Genomic DNA, 14,457 nt, shown 5'->3' with positions numbered 1-14,457 from the left:
CTGTTCTATCACCCAGGCTGAAGGACAATGGCACGATGTTGACTCACTGCAGCCTCCATCTCCCAGATTCAAGCGATTCTCCTGCCTCAGCCCCCCAAGTAGCTGGGATTACAGCCACCCACCACCATGCCTGGCTAATTTTTGTATTTTTAGTAGAGATGGGGTTTCTCTATGTTGACCAGGCTGGTCTCAAACTCCTGACCTTTCAGGTGATCCACTCACCTTGGCCTCCCAAAGTGTTGGGATTACAGGCGTGAGCCACCATACCCAGCCAAGACCTTCTTTATTCACCTAATGTAAGTACCTCCTAACAGTTCTGTCTGTCATTGTTTGTTGATTTTCTTCAGCGAATGTATCACTGACTGATACTTTCTCATTTGTTTTTTTTACATTGGCCTCTCTCATCACAACCTAAGAGCTGTGAGAACAGGAATCGTCTCATTCTTATTCATCACTATATTCCCAGTGCCTAAAACACAGCCTGGCACACAGTGAGTGCTCAATAACATTTGATGAATGAATGAATGAGTCAATCAATCAATCTGTTTTATATCAGGGTAAGGAGAGAGAATGATGCAGTCAACAGCAATAGCAAACAGACTCCAAAGATAAAGAAAAAGAGCAGTCAGTGAACAACAGTCCATGAACATCTTTGAAGATGAACTAGAATGCTTAGTGATTGTACACATGCGACTTCTATTTTTCAGCTGCATTCAAAAATAACATAGAGAGAAATGAAAGAAATGTCTGCCTGGGGGGAAAAGACTGCAATGAGATGCAGCCGTGTCAGGACTGGAGTGGAGATGCTTTATTATGGCTTCTTTGTTGAAGGCAGCTGTCAGGGTCTTCACCTCAAGGGCAAGGAAGACATGGAGAATTCAGGTGTGTTCCTTCCTGAGGTTCAGGCACAGCCAGTGGCTCAGAGGAGGAAGGAAGTGGCAGAGGGTCCAAGCTGGAAATCCTTCCCTTTCTTGTGTGTGTGTGTGTGTGTGTGTGTGTGTGTGTGTGTTTAATCATAAAGCTACCTACCAGGTGGGACCCAGCTAATCCCCAATCACCGCCCACTCCCCTCAGCATACAGAGTGCAAAAAAGGCTACAAACTGAGAAACTGTGTCCAAGAGGAGCCAGTTCCCCTGGGGGAATCCCAGTCCTGGAGACATAAGAGGGGTACCACAGGATCTCTCTTTTCCTTCACTCCATTCATCCCTCTGAGGACAAACTGGATTATCAAATGCCAGGGGTGAATTCTCAGCTACTTACAAGCAGTCCTCATATCCCACATTCTCTACATCCTATCTTCCTTCTGAAGGAAGTGGATCCTATAGAGGGTCCTTCGTTTTGCCAGACAGAGGGATAGATGACAGGCTGAGAGACTGGAAACCTTGAAAGAGATGAGATTGTTTTGCCCAAGAACACAGAAAAAACAGATAAAGGAAATGTGAAACCTTTCCTCTTTGGAAAGAAAGCACATATGTCTCCTGGGAATTTTTATTAGGTTTTGCCATAGATCAAACTCCCTCCCCCAGACACAGACAGCTTTTCAGTCTCCCCAAGAAATTTTCAGTAAAATTGTCATTACTCATTAATCTTTTGTTGCACTGGATTTTGGGGAAATGATAACCAAGTTCCTGCCTCAAGGTGGGTGTAGGGTCAAGAACAGAGACTACCCATGGTGCCCAGTCACATCTGAGTTACAAGAATAGCCTATTGTATTCTGCAGCCCTGGAGTTCTTATCTCTGCCATGATGAAATGCAGAAAAATGTGCAACCTTGAAATACAGAGAGACCCATTCACTCTCCTAGGTGAAACCAAAAAAAGGCTTGTACTGTTTTAGAAACAAATTAACTCCCAGTTGGCTAGCAGATACCAATGGAAAACAACAACTCATTCAAAGGTAAATTAATCCTTTGTGCAAATAGCCGAATTCGAATACCAAAACTAGTGCAGACCCACATCCATTTGCAATTTCTTCAAACTTTGTACAATATGCCCCATTCTCTCAATTGAACAATCTGATTGTCTAAAACAACCTGCAACTATAATCCTCAGATTCTGGATTTTTCCTTAACTATTTCACTGCAGCTTCTTCCCTGGGCAGATACACTGTACCTAATTGACTAGTTTCCAACCAGAGAAGGGAAAAGATTCATGCCCAAATGTACAGTTTACAATCTTGAAGGAATCCAAGTCACAGATTTCTGTTTTTAGCATCTCCAGGTTCTCTGCTTTTTTCTGCAGCATCAGCTTCTCTCATCTATTGCTTTTCTCCCATGGGTTATGTGGTATTTATACCATCTTAATTTGAACCTCCAAGAAATTCACATGAAACACAAACGTACAGATTTACCTTTTCCCTCGGAGCCTGCACTCCCTAATCAGACTCAGCTGCCTCCACTGTAATGATCCATCTGGATTCAGACCCAACTTTGCCAGTATTTCCTCCAGGTTTTCAACAGGTGCCTCTTCCTCCCTCACCTGAGTCAGGTGGTCCTTCCACCTTCCTTTCTATCTGTTGCTGGGATTTAGGGGAATGGAGTAAATGGGTTGCAGAGTGCAGACGTTACAGTATTTAAAAACTGCACATAGAAAAGGGTATAAAGTGAATGTCCTACTCAAGTGTCCCCTGGCCAGGACAACCACTGTTAACGTTTTGTCACATGTCTGATAGACCTTTATTTATATATAGTTTATGCAAACACCCACACCATGCACATGCACACAACACACTCACACACACACATACACACGCAAGGTCATACCGTATATCTGGTTATGTAACTGGCTTTTTCCTCACTTGCTCTATATATATTCATTCATTCCTAACACATTTAATGAGCGTCTATTCTCTTCCATTGGCTTCCAGGCCCTGGGAACACATCAGTGAACAAAACAGACAGTTCTTGTCCTCATGGAGCTTACATTCTTGTGGAGAAGGCAAACAAGAAAAACTAGGTAAGCAGATGGTATTTCATGTGGCGATGCATTCATCTGTTCTCACACTGCTAATAAAGACATACGCAAGACTGAGTAATTTATAAAGGAAATAGGTTTAATGGACTCACGGTTCCACATGGCTGGGGAGGCCTCACAATCACAGAGGAAGATGAAAGAAGAGCAAAGGGATGTCTTACATGGTGGCAGGCAAGAGCGATGAGAACCAAGCGAAAGGGGTTTCCCTTATAAAACCATCAAATCTCATGAGATTTATCTACTACCATGAGAATAATATGAAGGAAACCACCACTTTGATTCAATGACCTCCCACCGTGTCCCTCCCACAACATGTGGGAAATTCACATGGGAGCTACAATCCGACATGAGATTTGGGTGGGGACACAGCCAAACCATATCAGTAATAAGTGCTATAAAAAGTGGGAGAGGGAAGATTGGAAGTGGGATACCGCTGTTTAAATGAGATCAAAAAATGTTTCTCTAATAAGATGGTATTTGAGCAGAAACCTGGGATTCAAGTTCCAGGAAGAAGCTGGGGTGGCTGAAATCAGCAAGAGGGATCTGCAAGCAGCTATGTGGGGTGGGCGCTGGAAGAGATCAAGTAAGGCTGTGAAGCCCACAGTGGGAGCCTCCCATTCTGAATGAGACTGGTGCTGAGCACAGAAATATTCTGTTTTTTTCTCATTTCCATTCCAAACCATTTTTCCTCCCCTACCACTCCACAATCCTACCTTAAAAATTTTTAATTACTCTTATGTCATCAGATTCTACCCCCACCAGCCTCTTGTGACTGTCATCTGCAGCCCCAAGTCTCCTCTTTTTCATAGAGATTGTAGCTCCCAGCTCAAGATACTTCTGTTGGTGACTCTGTTATTCCTGTAACTCAGAGGTTCTCAACCTCAGGTGCACATTAGAATCACCAGGGGAGCTTATAAAAGAGCACATATATTAGGATTTAGCCCACAGAGACTTTGCTTAATTTGGTCTAAGAAGGACCAAGACATTAATATTTTTTAAGTCTCTAGGTGATTATAATATGCAGCCAAAGTTAAGAACAAGGTCATAACTGATCTTTCTAGCATGCTGAGAGGTTTCAGCTCCAGACCTTCTTATATCCCACCTTCCCCTCAGCCACTCATTACTATGATTTTGCCATAGACTTTGACACCATCAGTAACAGCTTTTCCTTAATCTCAGTTTTAAGCCTTCTGCTCTCCTGCCAGCACGTCCCAACTTTCTAACTTTATTTAGTATCCCAACTCTAGTAACCTCTAGAGCCTAGAGTCCGTTGATCCAACTACATAGATAAGGTCTCCCAATCCCCTCATGGCCTCACTTCCCTCTTAATTTCAGCTTAGAGGCTATGGCCCATCATTACCACATTGTTTGAGACCTTCAACTTCCTCATCCCACTTTCACTTCTTCTGTTCCTCCTCAAAAATTACCAAAATAGATTAATGAGCCAATCATTCACCAATTCCCAGAAGATTGAATTCTTCATTCTTGTCTCCATGGCTTTTTCAATCTGCTGTATGTAACCCAAAGAACTATGTTGATTTCCTTTGCCCTCAATTCAAAATAGTTTGAATCAGAACTTTATTTCCTCTACTCAATGCCATGCAGTCTTTTACCTAAAATGGACCTTTATTTGCTGACTCAAGAAGTTATCCTGCTAAAGATATAAACCTAATAACATTCAAAAGAATGTCAGTTTTTTTCTATATGGTCAAACTGATACAAGTTTATGCCACCCCTGAGAAAAAGGGGAATTTTGGTAAACATTGTTAAAAACACCAGCTTGTTGGTACCCACCTCACAACTCCCCTCATGGTCCCAAACAGGCAGGATAAGCTGAATGCTCAGGGTTATTGTTTTCTGACCTTACCCAAGACACAGAGCTATGGGAGCAACCTCAGATGCACATAGAAGTAAAGCAACCCAGGGGCCAGATACGGTAGCTCACACCTGTAATTCACACTTTGGGAGGCCAAGGTGGGAGGATCACTTGAGGTCAGGAGTTCAAGACCAGCCTGGCCAACATGGGAAACGCTAAAAAATACAAAAATTAGCCAGGCGTGGTGGCACGTGCCTGTAAAGAAGGAAGGGAGGAAGGGAGGAAGAGAGAGAGGGAGGGAGGGAGAGAGGGAGGGAGTGAAGGAAGGTAGGTTACTTAGGAGCTGAAGCAGGAGGATCACTTGAGCCCAGCAGTTCCACATCAGCCTGGGCAACATAAAATTGTCAATACTCACAGAAGTGGAGAGTAGAATGATGGTTACCAAAGGCTGGGGGCTGAGGGAGTAGGGGTGGAGGGGAGAAGAAAGAATATGAAAAAGAAGAAAGAATTTTGTTGATCAAAGGGTAAGAATTTTCAGATAGATAAGAGGAATAAGATTTGAGATCTATTGCACAGCAGAGTTACTATAATCAACAAAAATGTAGTGTCTATTTCAAAATAACTGAGTGTAAATTTCAAATGTTTCACTGTAATAAATGACAGTTAATTATGCAAGGTATTGGATAAGTTAATTAGCTGGATTTAATCATTATACATTGTATACATATATCAAGATATCACATTATGTCCTATAAATATATACAATTATGATTTATTAGTCAAAAATAATAAAAATAAATAAGTGAAGCTGTCATTATTTGTGGATGATTTGATTTGTGTACATAAAATCTCAAAGAATTGATAGATAAACTACTGTGAACTGAACAAGGTCTCTGGATACAAGATCAACATTCAAAGCCTAATTGCATTTCTATATTTTAGGAATAAACAACTAGAAAGAGAAATTTTTGACCAATTTACAATTATATTAAAAACTTAAAATACCTAGAAATAAATCTAACAAAAGCTATTTAAGATCCCTAACACAAAACTGCAAAAGAAAAGACTCTGTTACAAAATCACATGCACATATATTTTTACTGCAGCACTGTTCACAATAGCAAAGACTTGGAACCAACTCAAATGACCATCAATGATAGACTGGATAAAGAAAATGTGGCACATATACAGCATGGAATACTAAGCAGGCATAAAAAAGGATGAGTTCATGCCCTTTGCAGAGACATGGATGAAGCTAGAAACCATCATTCTCAGCAAACTGACACAAGAATAGAAAACCAAACATCATTCATAAGTGGATGTTCTCACTCATAAGTGGATGTTGAACAATGAGAACACATGGGCACAGGGAGGGGAACATCATACACCAGGACCTGTCAGAGGGTGAGGGGGTAGGGGAGGGATAGCAGGGGGTGGGGGGCTAGGGGAGGAATAGCAAGAGGAGAAATACCTAATGTAGATGACAGGGTGATGGATGCAGCAAACCACCATGGCACGTGTATACCTACGTAACAAACCTGCACATTCTGCACGTGAACCCCAGACCTTAAAGTATAATAATAATAAATTAAATTTTTTTAAAAATGTAAAAAGACTTTAATTAAACAAGTAAATTGATGAATACACTATGCTCGTTTTTAATATATTCAATATTGTAAGGATATCAGTTTTCCCAAAGTTTATACATTAGTTCAATATAATTCTAATCAAAATCCCAGCAGAATTTTGCAGAAACGAACAAGCTGATTTTTAAATGTATATGAACTTCATTAAAATTAAAAAACATCGGCCGGGTGTGGTGGCTCACGCCTGTAATCCCAGCATTTTGGGAGGCCGAGGCGGGTGGATCACAAGGTCAGGAGTTCAAGACCAGACTGACCAACATGGTGAAACCCCATCTCTATTAAAAAGTTCAAAAATTAGCTGGGCATGGTGGCTCATGCCTGTAATCTCAGCTACTTGGGAGACTGAGGTAGGAGAATTGCTTGAACCGGGACCCGGGAGGCAGAGGTTGCAGTGAGCCGAGATTGTCCCGCTGCACAATAAAAAAATAAAAAACATCTATTCATCAAAAGGCACCATTGAGAGTGAAAAACCAAATCACTACGTAGAAGACATAATAATACATGTATCTGAGGAAGGAATGATATACAGCATTTATCAAGAATTTCTAATAAAGGAAAAAATGCACCTGGCCCCTTCAAAAAAATAATAAATGTCCCAGTCACCCTTCGGGTAACCTAATCAATCATACACACTACTGCATCTTTTAATTCCCTCTTCCTTGTTCCTTTTATCAACCCCTTATCCTGAACTCTGGCTTTCTGGGATGTCGATGCCCAAATAAACTAACTCAATCCAAAATTTTATCTCAGGCTCTGCTCTCAAGGGAGCCCAGCTAAGACAGCATGCAAAAGTAGTTGAAGCTTGTAGACCTAATTATAGGATCGAGACTGAAAGTTTCTGTTTTTCACTATGCCAGACAAGTCCCCAAGGAAACTGGGTCCTTTGACTGGCTGAAAGGGAAAGAGCATTTCTATATTAACTACTTCTTATGGCTTTTGGGGCATGCTGTTTTCTGCAGATGTTCCCAAGGTAGCCAGGAAGAGCTCCTTCAAGCTGCACCAAGTTCTATTTGCTTTCCACATCCAGTTCCTACAAAAGATGCCACAAAACCCTGAGCCGGCTCAACATGGGCACCCCTAAAGTATAAGGCAATAAACAAATATTCCACAAGCAATTCTGGATCAGTGAGACAGCGGGAGCATACATCCTTCTTTCTTTCATCTAGATTGCACAGTATTGACCAGATCCATAACACACATTTTGATTGGTCTTCCATTCTTCTTGGTTTCACTTTGTACAGTCCTTCCCTCCTGTTTCTTAGATTCCCTCCCCAAACAAATGACCCACATCAAAAAAGGAATAATAATAATATAATAATGAATAAACCCTTGAAGAAAAACTTCACAAAAGAGGACACCCAAATAGTCAAGTAGTATATGAAAGTGGTGTTCAAACATACTATTCAACTTAGCAACCCCATTACTGGGTATATACCCAGAGGAATGTAAATCATTCTACCATAAAGACACATACAACTGAATGTTCATTGCAGCACTATTCACAGCAGTAGCAAAAATGGAGAATCAACCTAAATGCTGATGAATGACAGACTGGATAAAGAAAATGTGGTACATATACACCATGGAATACTATGTAGCCATAAAAAAGAATGAGATCATGTCTTTTGCAGGAACATGAATGGACCTGGAGGCCATTATCCTTAGCAAGCTAATGCAGGAAGAGAAAACCAAATACTATGTGTTCTCATTTATAAATGGGAGCTAAATGATGAGAACTCATGAACACCAAGAAGGGAACAACAGACACTGGGGCCTCTTTGAGGGTCGGGGGTGGGTAGGGGAGAAGAGCAGAAAAAAATAACTTTAGGTGTTAGAGTTAATACCTGGGGAATGAAATAATCTGTACAACAAACCCCTGTTACACAATTTTACATGTATAACAAATTTGCGTATGTATCCCCAAGTGTAGAATAAACTTTTTTTAAAAAAGAAAATGGTGTGCAACATCAGGTGTCATTAGAGAAATGCAAATTTAAACCACAATGAGATACCACTACACACATAGAATAGCTAAACAAAAGTTTATTTTAAAACTGACAATGCTAAGTGTTAGCAACGATATGGAGCAACTGGATCACTCACATGCTGCAAGTGGGAGTACAAATAGCTAAAACTGCCTGGCATAGTGGTTCATACCTGTAATCCCAGCACTTTGGGAGGCTGACACAGGTGGATCACTTGAAGCTAGGAGTTTGAGACCAGTCTGGCCAACATAGTGAAATCCCATCTCTACTAAAAATTCAAAAATTAGCAGGGCGTGGTGGCTCACGGCTGTAATCCCAGCTACTTGGGAGGCTGAGGCATGAGAATTGCTTGAACCTGAGAGGCAGAGGTTTCAGCTGAGATCATGCCACTGCATTCCAGTCTGGGAGACAGAGTGAGACACTGTCTCAAATAAATAAATAAATAGGCAAAACCGTAACAAACCTGCACATGTACCCCCCAAATCTACAAAAATAAGATAATAAATAGATAAAACCACTTTTGAAAACAAGTGGTTAGCTTTGTTTAATATGTGCTAAAATCAAATAGGTGCATCACCTATGACCCAGAAGTTCCTTTCCTAGGTATATGCCTAACAGAAGCATGCATATGCCAAAGGAAACATACAAGACTGTTCATAACAGCATCATGCATAATTAGTCCAAAACTGAAAACAACACCAATGTTCACCTACAACATAATGGTTAAATTGTAGTATAATCATTCAGTGGAATGTTATACAGCAAATGAAAGAGAACACATTACTGCTCTATGCAACTCTGTCAGAATAGGTCGAAGGCAGTCATTAGAAGAAAAACGAAGCCATTTCACGTTTGTCGCACTGTTGGGTTATTCAGTAAAACTTCAGAGAGCTATTGCATGCTGGCGTGCAGTAGAATGTGATATGGTAAGTAGATGTTTGAGGAGGTAGAGTGTGATATCTGATGGTAGGATCCACGGAGCACAGCAATTCCAGTCCTTCAGGGTGCACTTCTGGATCTTTCCAAGGTACATCCACTGCCTCCTCCAAGGCCTCTACAAATCTCACTACAGTCAGAAGTCTAGAGACAGAGTTTTCTTCATACAAGATACCTGCCTAACAACCCTTTGTTTTCCATAAGAATTTCCCAGTGGAACAGGATATTAAGGATCCCCAACTGCATATGAGAGGGGCCAATCCCTTCCATCTTCACCTAGGAGAGGCATCCTCTGCAGTCCATTCTTGTTGGCTCTTCCAGTCCTCACACCTTTCCTCAGGGAACCCAAATACAGAGAAAAAAGCAGGATTCTCAGATTCAGAGCAGAGAATTCAGTAGCGGAGGAGAAGCTGAGATTCTGAGCACCAAATTAGAGGTAGGCAAAAGAATTCAAAGTAGATGAAACTATCACACAAATGAACTGGTACAGAAAGCCCAATATTCGCTTCTGACCTCTCTTTCACCTCTCTGAGGTTTCCTTCATGTGGTTCGGGGGCCAAGCTACCTCATTTCTATCCTGCACATTAAATTACCACGGGGATAGAGCCTGCATGTGCTCAAAGGATGGAGCTGAAGTGGACTTGCCACTGAGAAATTACACCAGGGCAATGGTAGCCTCCGACTGCACCAGCAGGAAGGCTATTGAGCAGAAAGGCTTGTGGACCAATTTAAGATGCTCACATCAAATGGTTTATTGAATCGATAACAAAAACCAGGGAGACGCAAGAGGAAAATGACAAATTTGAGAAATAGTGCAACGAGGTGGAAGAACCACCTACCTGAATTCTGTGTTACACAGCACGTGTGAGTGTGAGCCTCCATTTCTCATTCTCTAGCTCTTTTACTCTCTTGCTTTCCCACATCAGCTTTCCTCCTGACATATGGTCGTGAGAACATCAAGTGGAGAATGAACAAAGGACATGAGCAGAAAGAAGGTGCACCAGTGGGTGCTCCATCAGAGAGACGCAGAAACAAGTATGTCTAGCCAATAGCTGTTGCTCACCAGTGGCTTGCTAAGCAACCATGCCTTATCTGCATGCCTTGGGAAGAAAACAAATGGAACCAAAAATGGGGACCACCCAAGGGTGTCCATCTAAGATCTCATGAATACTGAGTGCTTCATAAAGATATAGTGACTCACATGCCTCATAAATATGAGATGCTTTTTGGTCCTTTCATATCTTCCTATGAATATTCATCACATATAGTCTCTACTGCTTTTCTCACAAGCTTTTTGGCTCTATATTTCTTTCTCTTATTTTCTATAAAGAGTGTTCTTAAATAATACAAACACTTACTACAAGTCTCTCTGTAAGAAGGATTTTGAATCTGATTGACAAGACAAAGAAAGTAAAATGACAGGAACCGAAGCCACAGCAATTCACAGGGAGAAAAAGAGAGGACACCTCAGATGGCAGGAGACAGATTCAGGACCAGCAACTGAGAGAGAAAACATCCAAAGCCTGCAATAATGACAGGTCTAATTTGCAACAAGCAGTCATATCACTGGTGTGCTCCAGGAGATAACATCTACAAAGCTGCAGCATGAATGAGGTGCCCTAAAGTTGTGAAATGCAGTATCCAGCCAGAGGAGGACCAAAGAAAATGAAGAGGAATGAATGCAAGCAGAGATCACTTAGGGGAAAAGGTGACATTTGAGAGCCAGGTTTCAGCCACCCTTTGGAGATTCAGCAACAGACTCCAGTTCCTATGACAAACAGAACCCCAGTCCTGCAGATGATAACAAATCTAGAGAGGAAATAGTAGGTATCCTGTTATCAAAATCTGCTGCTAAAGTGCAGGGCAAGAATCTCTTCAAGGATGGGGATGCTACAGCCTAGAGTGTGGTGTTGAATCTACCTATGCCTCACCTGAAAATAATTTTTAATTATTTCTCTAGACTAGACCAGTAATATCAAGTAATTTCAAGATAAATAAACCCGCAGAGAATGGGAACTCTGGGAAGAAGCAAAGATCAAAAGCGAGAAGAATCTGGCATTGGTCCTGACTCTGCCACTTACCAGATATGACCTTGGACTAGTTACATCACTTCCCTGAGCCTCCATTCCACCACCCCCCCACAACACACACACACACATACACACACCTGCCATGTAGTGTGGAGACAATTATGTTTGTTCAGTAGACTTTAGGGGATTTGTATGAAGATAAAATAAGGTAAAACATGCAAGCTATTTCCAAATATACAAGTTGCTTTTATTATTATTACCAGTGATTATCTGTGTGATCAGAAGAAAATTGGTGAAGTTTATTAGATCTCAGATTTCTCTTATGAGAAAAACCTCTCATAAGAAAACTAATAACCTCTCTGCCCTTAATGAGAGAAAAGAAATGAATCATCTTAAGTCCCCAGGAAGATGATATTGGGTGTTTGCTCAATGATGCTTTTCTGTGCAATTCTCCCTCTCTGGAGTCTCACATTCATTAAACTCTAGAGGCCCCCAGGGATGGGACTTGGTAATTGAAGAAAGTCAGTCCTATACCAGGAGCCCTGGAGGGTCCCAGGCCCACAGGATCTCTATCTTCAGGCATCGCTCCCCATATAACCTGGACCACCAACCACTGGCTTCCTGCTCAGCCCTGAGTCAATCCAAAATAAGCCAATTCTCACAGAGGCAGATGGAAAGGCCAGAGAAGAGCTCAGCCAGAAGCCTTTCCAGAGAGAAGAGATCCAACGGTGTTCCAGGACTGTCTGAGATCACCCAACCTAGAGCTGATCCAAAGCTCAGCCAGAAGCGTTCCCAGAGAGGAGAGATCCAAGGGTATTCCAGGACTGTCTCTGACCACGCACCCCTAGAGCTGATCCAAAGCTCAGCCAGAAGCCTTCCCAGAGAGAAGAGATCCAAGGGTGTTTCAGGACTTTCTGAGACCACCCACCCCTAGAGCTGATCCAAAGCACCCAGAACCACAGAAAGAAAAAGTCACTCCCAGGGGTCTCTGAGAGCTGGACTCCAAGGGTCAGCGCACTCACAGATGATCCCCACCTGCAGACAGTCTTTTCTCCTTTGCTTTACTTCTTACCCTGTGCCCTCAAGCCCCTGCTTAGAAATAGTAACAAGCATTGACTACTCCTTCTCTGCCAAACACAAGGACAAATGCTTCAAATGCTCTGTCTCATTTAATCCTTGCAGCAACCCTAAGAGTAGAGACTGTTATTCCCACTTTGCAGGAGACAAAACCGAGCGAGGTTAAATAACTTGCTCAGGGTCAGGAAACTAGTAAGAGCTGGCGCTGAGATTCAAATCCACACCTGCCTAATGCCAAGGCTCATGCTCTTAACTGGGAGAGGATAATGTTTCCCAGAAAAGCCACCAGAGCCACAATAGAGGGGAGAAACTCTTCTAAAAATTCAATGAAATGTTCAACTATTTGGCAATACATTTGCAGTGGTTGGGGAGGTGCAGGAAATGAGGTGCAGAGTCCTTCTCTTCCTTCCAACTGCTCTAGGTCATTTCCATGTTATTCATTATTCCTTTTAGCTGGGTTTTAAGGGCCAGACACAGAGTCTACAGGTCCTCCTAGGCTCTGGGCCTCTGGAGAAATAAGTTTTCTCCAGACATTCCATCACTTAGGCTGCCTCCATACTTCATTATGAAGTTTAATATTTCTCTTCTATTCACTTATATGAAAATGTCTTTTTAAAAAAATAGATCGGGGAGGTGGCTCACGCCTGTAATCCCAGCACTTCAGGAGGCTCAGCTAATTTTTGTATCTCACATGGTGAGATTAAACCCCATCTCACCATGTGAGGTACAAAACTTAGCTGGGTGTGGTGGCACCCACCTGTAGTCCCAGCTACTCAGGAGGCTGAGGCAGGAGAATCATTTGAACCCGGGAGGCAGAGGTTGCATGAGCTGAGATCACGCCACTGCACTCCTGCCTGGCAGCAGAGTGAGACTCCATCTCAAAAAAAAAATAGCTAGTTAGACCAACTGATCACTTATTACCAATGATTTGCTATGTGATCAGAAGAAAATTGGTGAAGTTTATTAGATCTCAGATTTCTCTTATGAGAAAAACCTCTCATAAGAGAACTAACCTCAAAAATGTAACATATTCTTTGAACATACATCTAAACTAGAAAAAAAAATTTTTTTTTTGAGATGGAGTCTTGTTCTGTCACCCAGGCTGGAATGCAGTAGCGTGATCTCGGCTCATTGCAACCTCCACCTCCCAGGTCCAAGCGATTTTCCTGCCTCAGCCTCCCAAGTAGCTGGGATTACGAACACGCACCACCATGCCCAGCTAATTTTTATATTTTTAGTAGAGATGGTGTTTCACCCATGTTGGCGAGGATGGTCTTGATCTCTTGATCTCATGATCCATCCACTGCGGCTTCCCAAAGTGCTGGGATTACAGGCATGAGCCATGGCACCTGGCTGAAAATTCTGTTAGTATGAAGAAGATATGCCTTTCATCCTATGTAAGAGAGGAGGCCCTCCCATGGCCAGAAATCTCTCTGACAGTCTTGTGTCCAAGCTAGAAGCGAAGTGTCTAGTTCTCTGAGGCTTCCCGCTTCGGCAACTCCACTGCCTTCATGGTATACCCCTCATCAGCCCTCCAAGTCACTTCCAGATATTCAGACCAAATATGAGGTTGCTTTCATGACCAGCCCTAACACAGAGGCACTTCATTCTTTTCAAAGCACCTCTGTCCATCTTCTCAGTCTCCTGAATCCCAAAAGTCCAGCCAGGAATTGTCCTCTTCACTTCATAGCAAGTCTCAACTCTAACGAAGGTAGAAATCAGCTGCAGAGCTTGTTAAAACACAGATCTGATTCAGTATGTCTGCAGTTAAACCAGATTTGCATTTCTAAGAAGCACCCACTAATGTCAATGTTGCTGGTATACATGGAAAGATCGCCAAGACATGTTAAATTTTTTTTAAAAAAAGCAAGGTGCAGAACAACATATATAGTTTACCATTTCTATCTCAATGCCATTGAATCTTTTAAAAGAGAAAGGATAATATGTATATATGTATGTATATGTATATATATATACATATATATATATAGCTTG

Source organism: Saimiri boliviensis, chromosome 6, assembly GCF_048565385.1.
Source record: "Saimiri boliviensis isolate mSaiBol1 chromosome 6, mSaiBol1.pri, whole genome shotgun sequence".
NCBI classification, from domain to species: Eukaryota; Metazoa; Chordata; class Mammalia; order Primates; family Cebidae; genus Saimiri; species Saimiri boliviensis.
The sequence above is the reverse complement of the archived record's forward strand: the minus strand, read 5'-3'. Positions refer to the sequence as shown.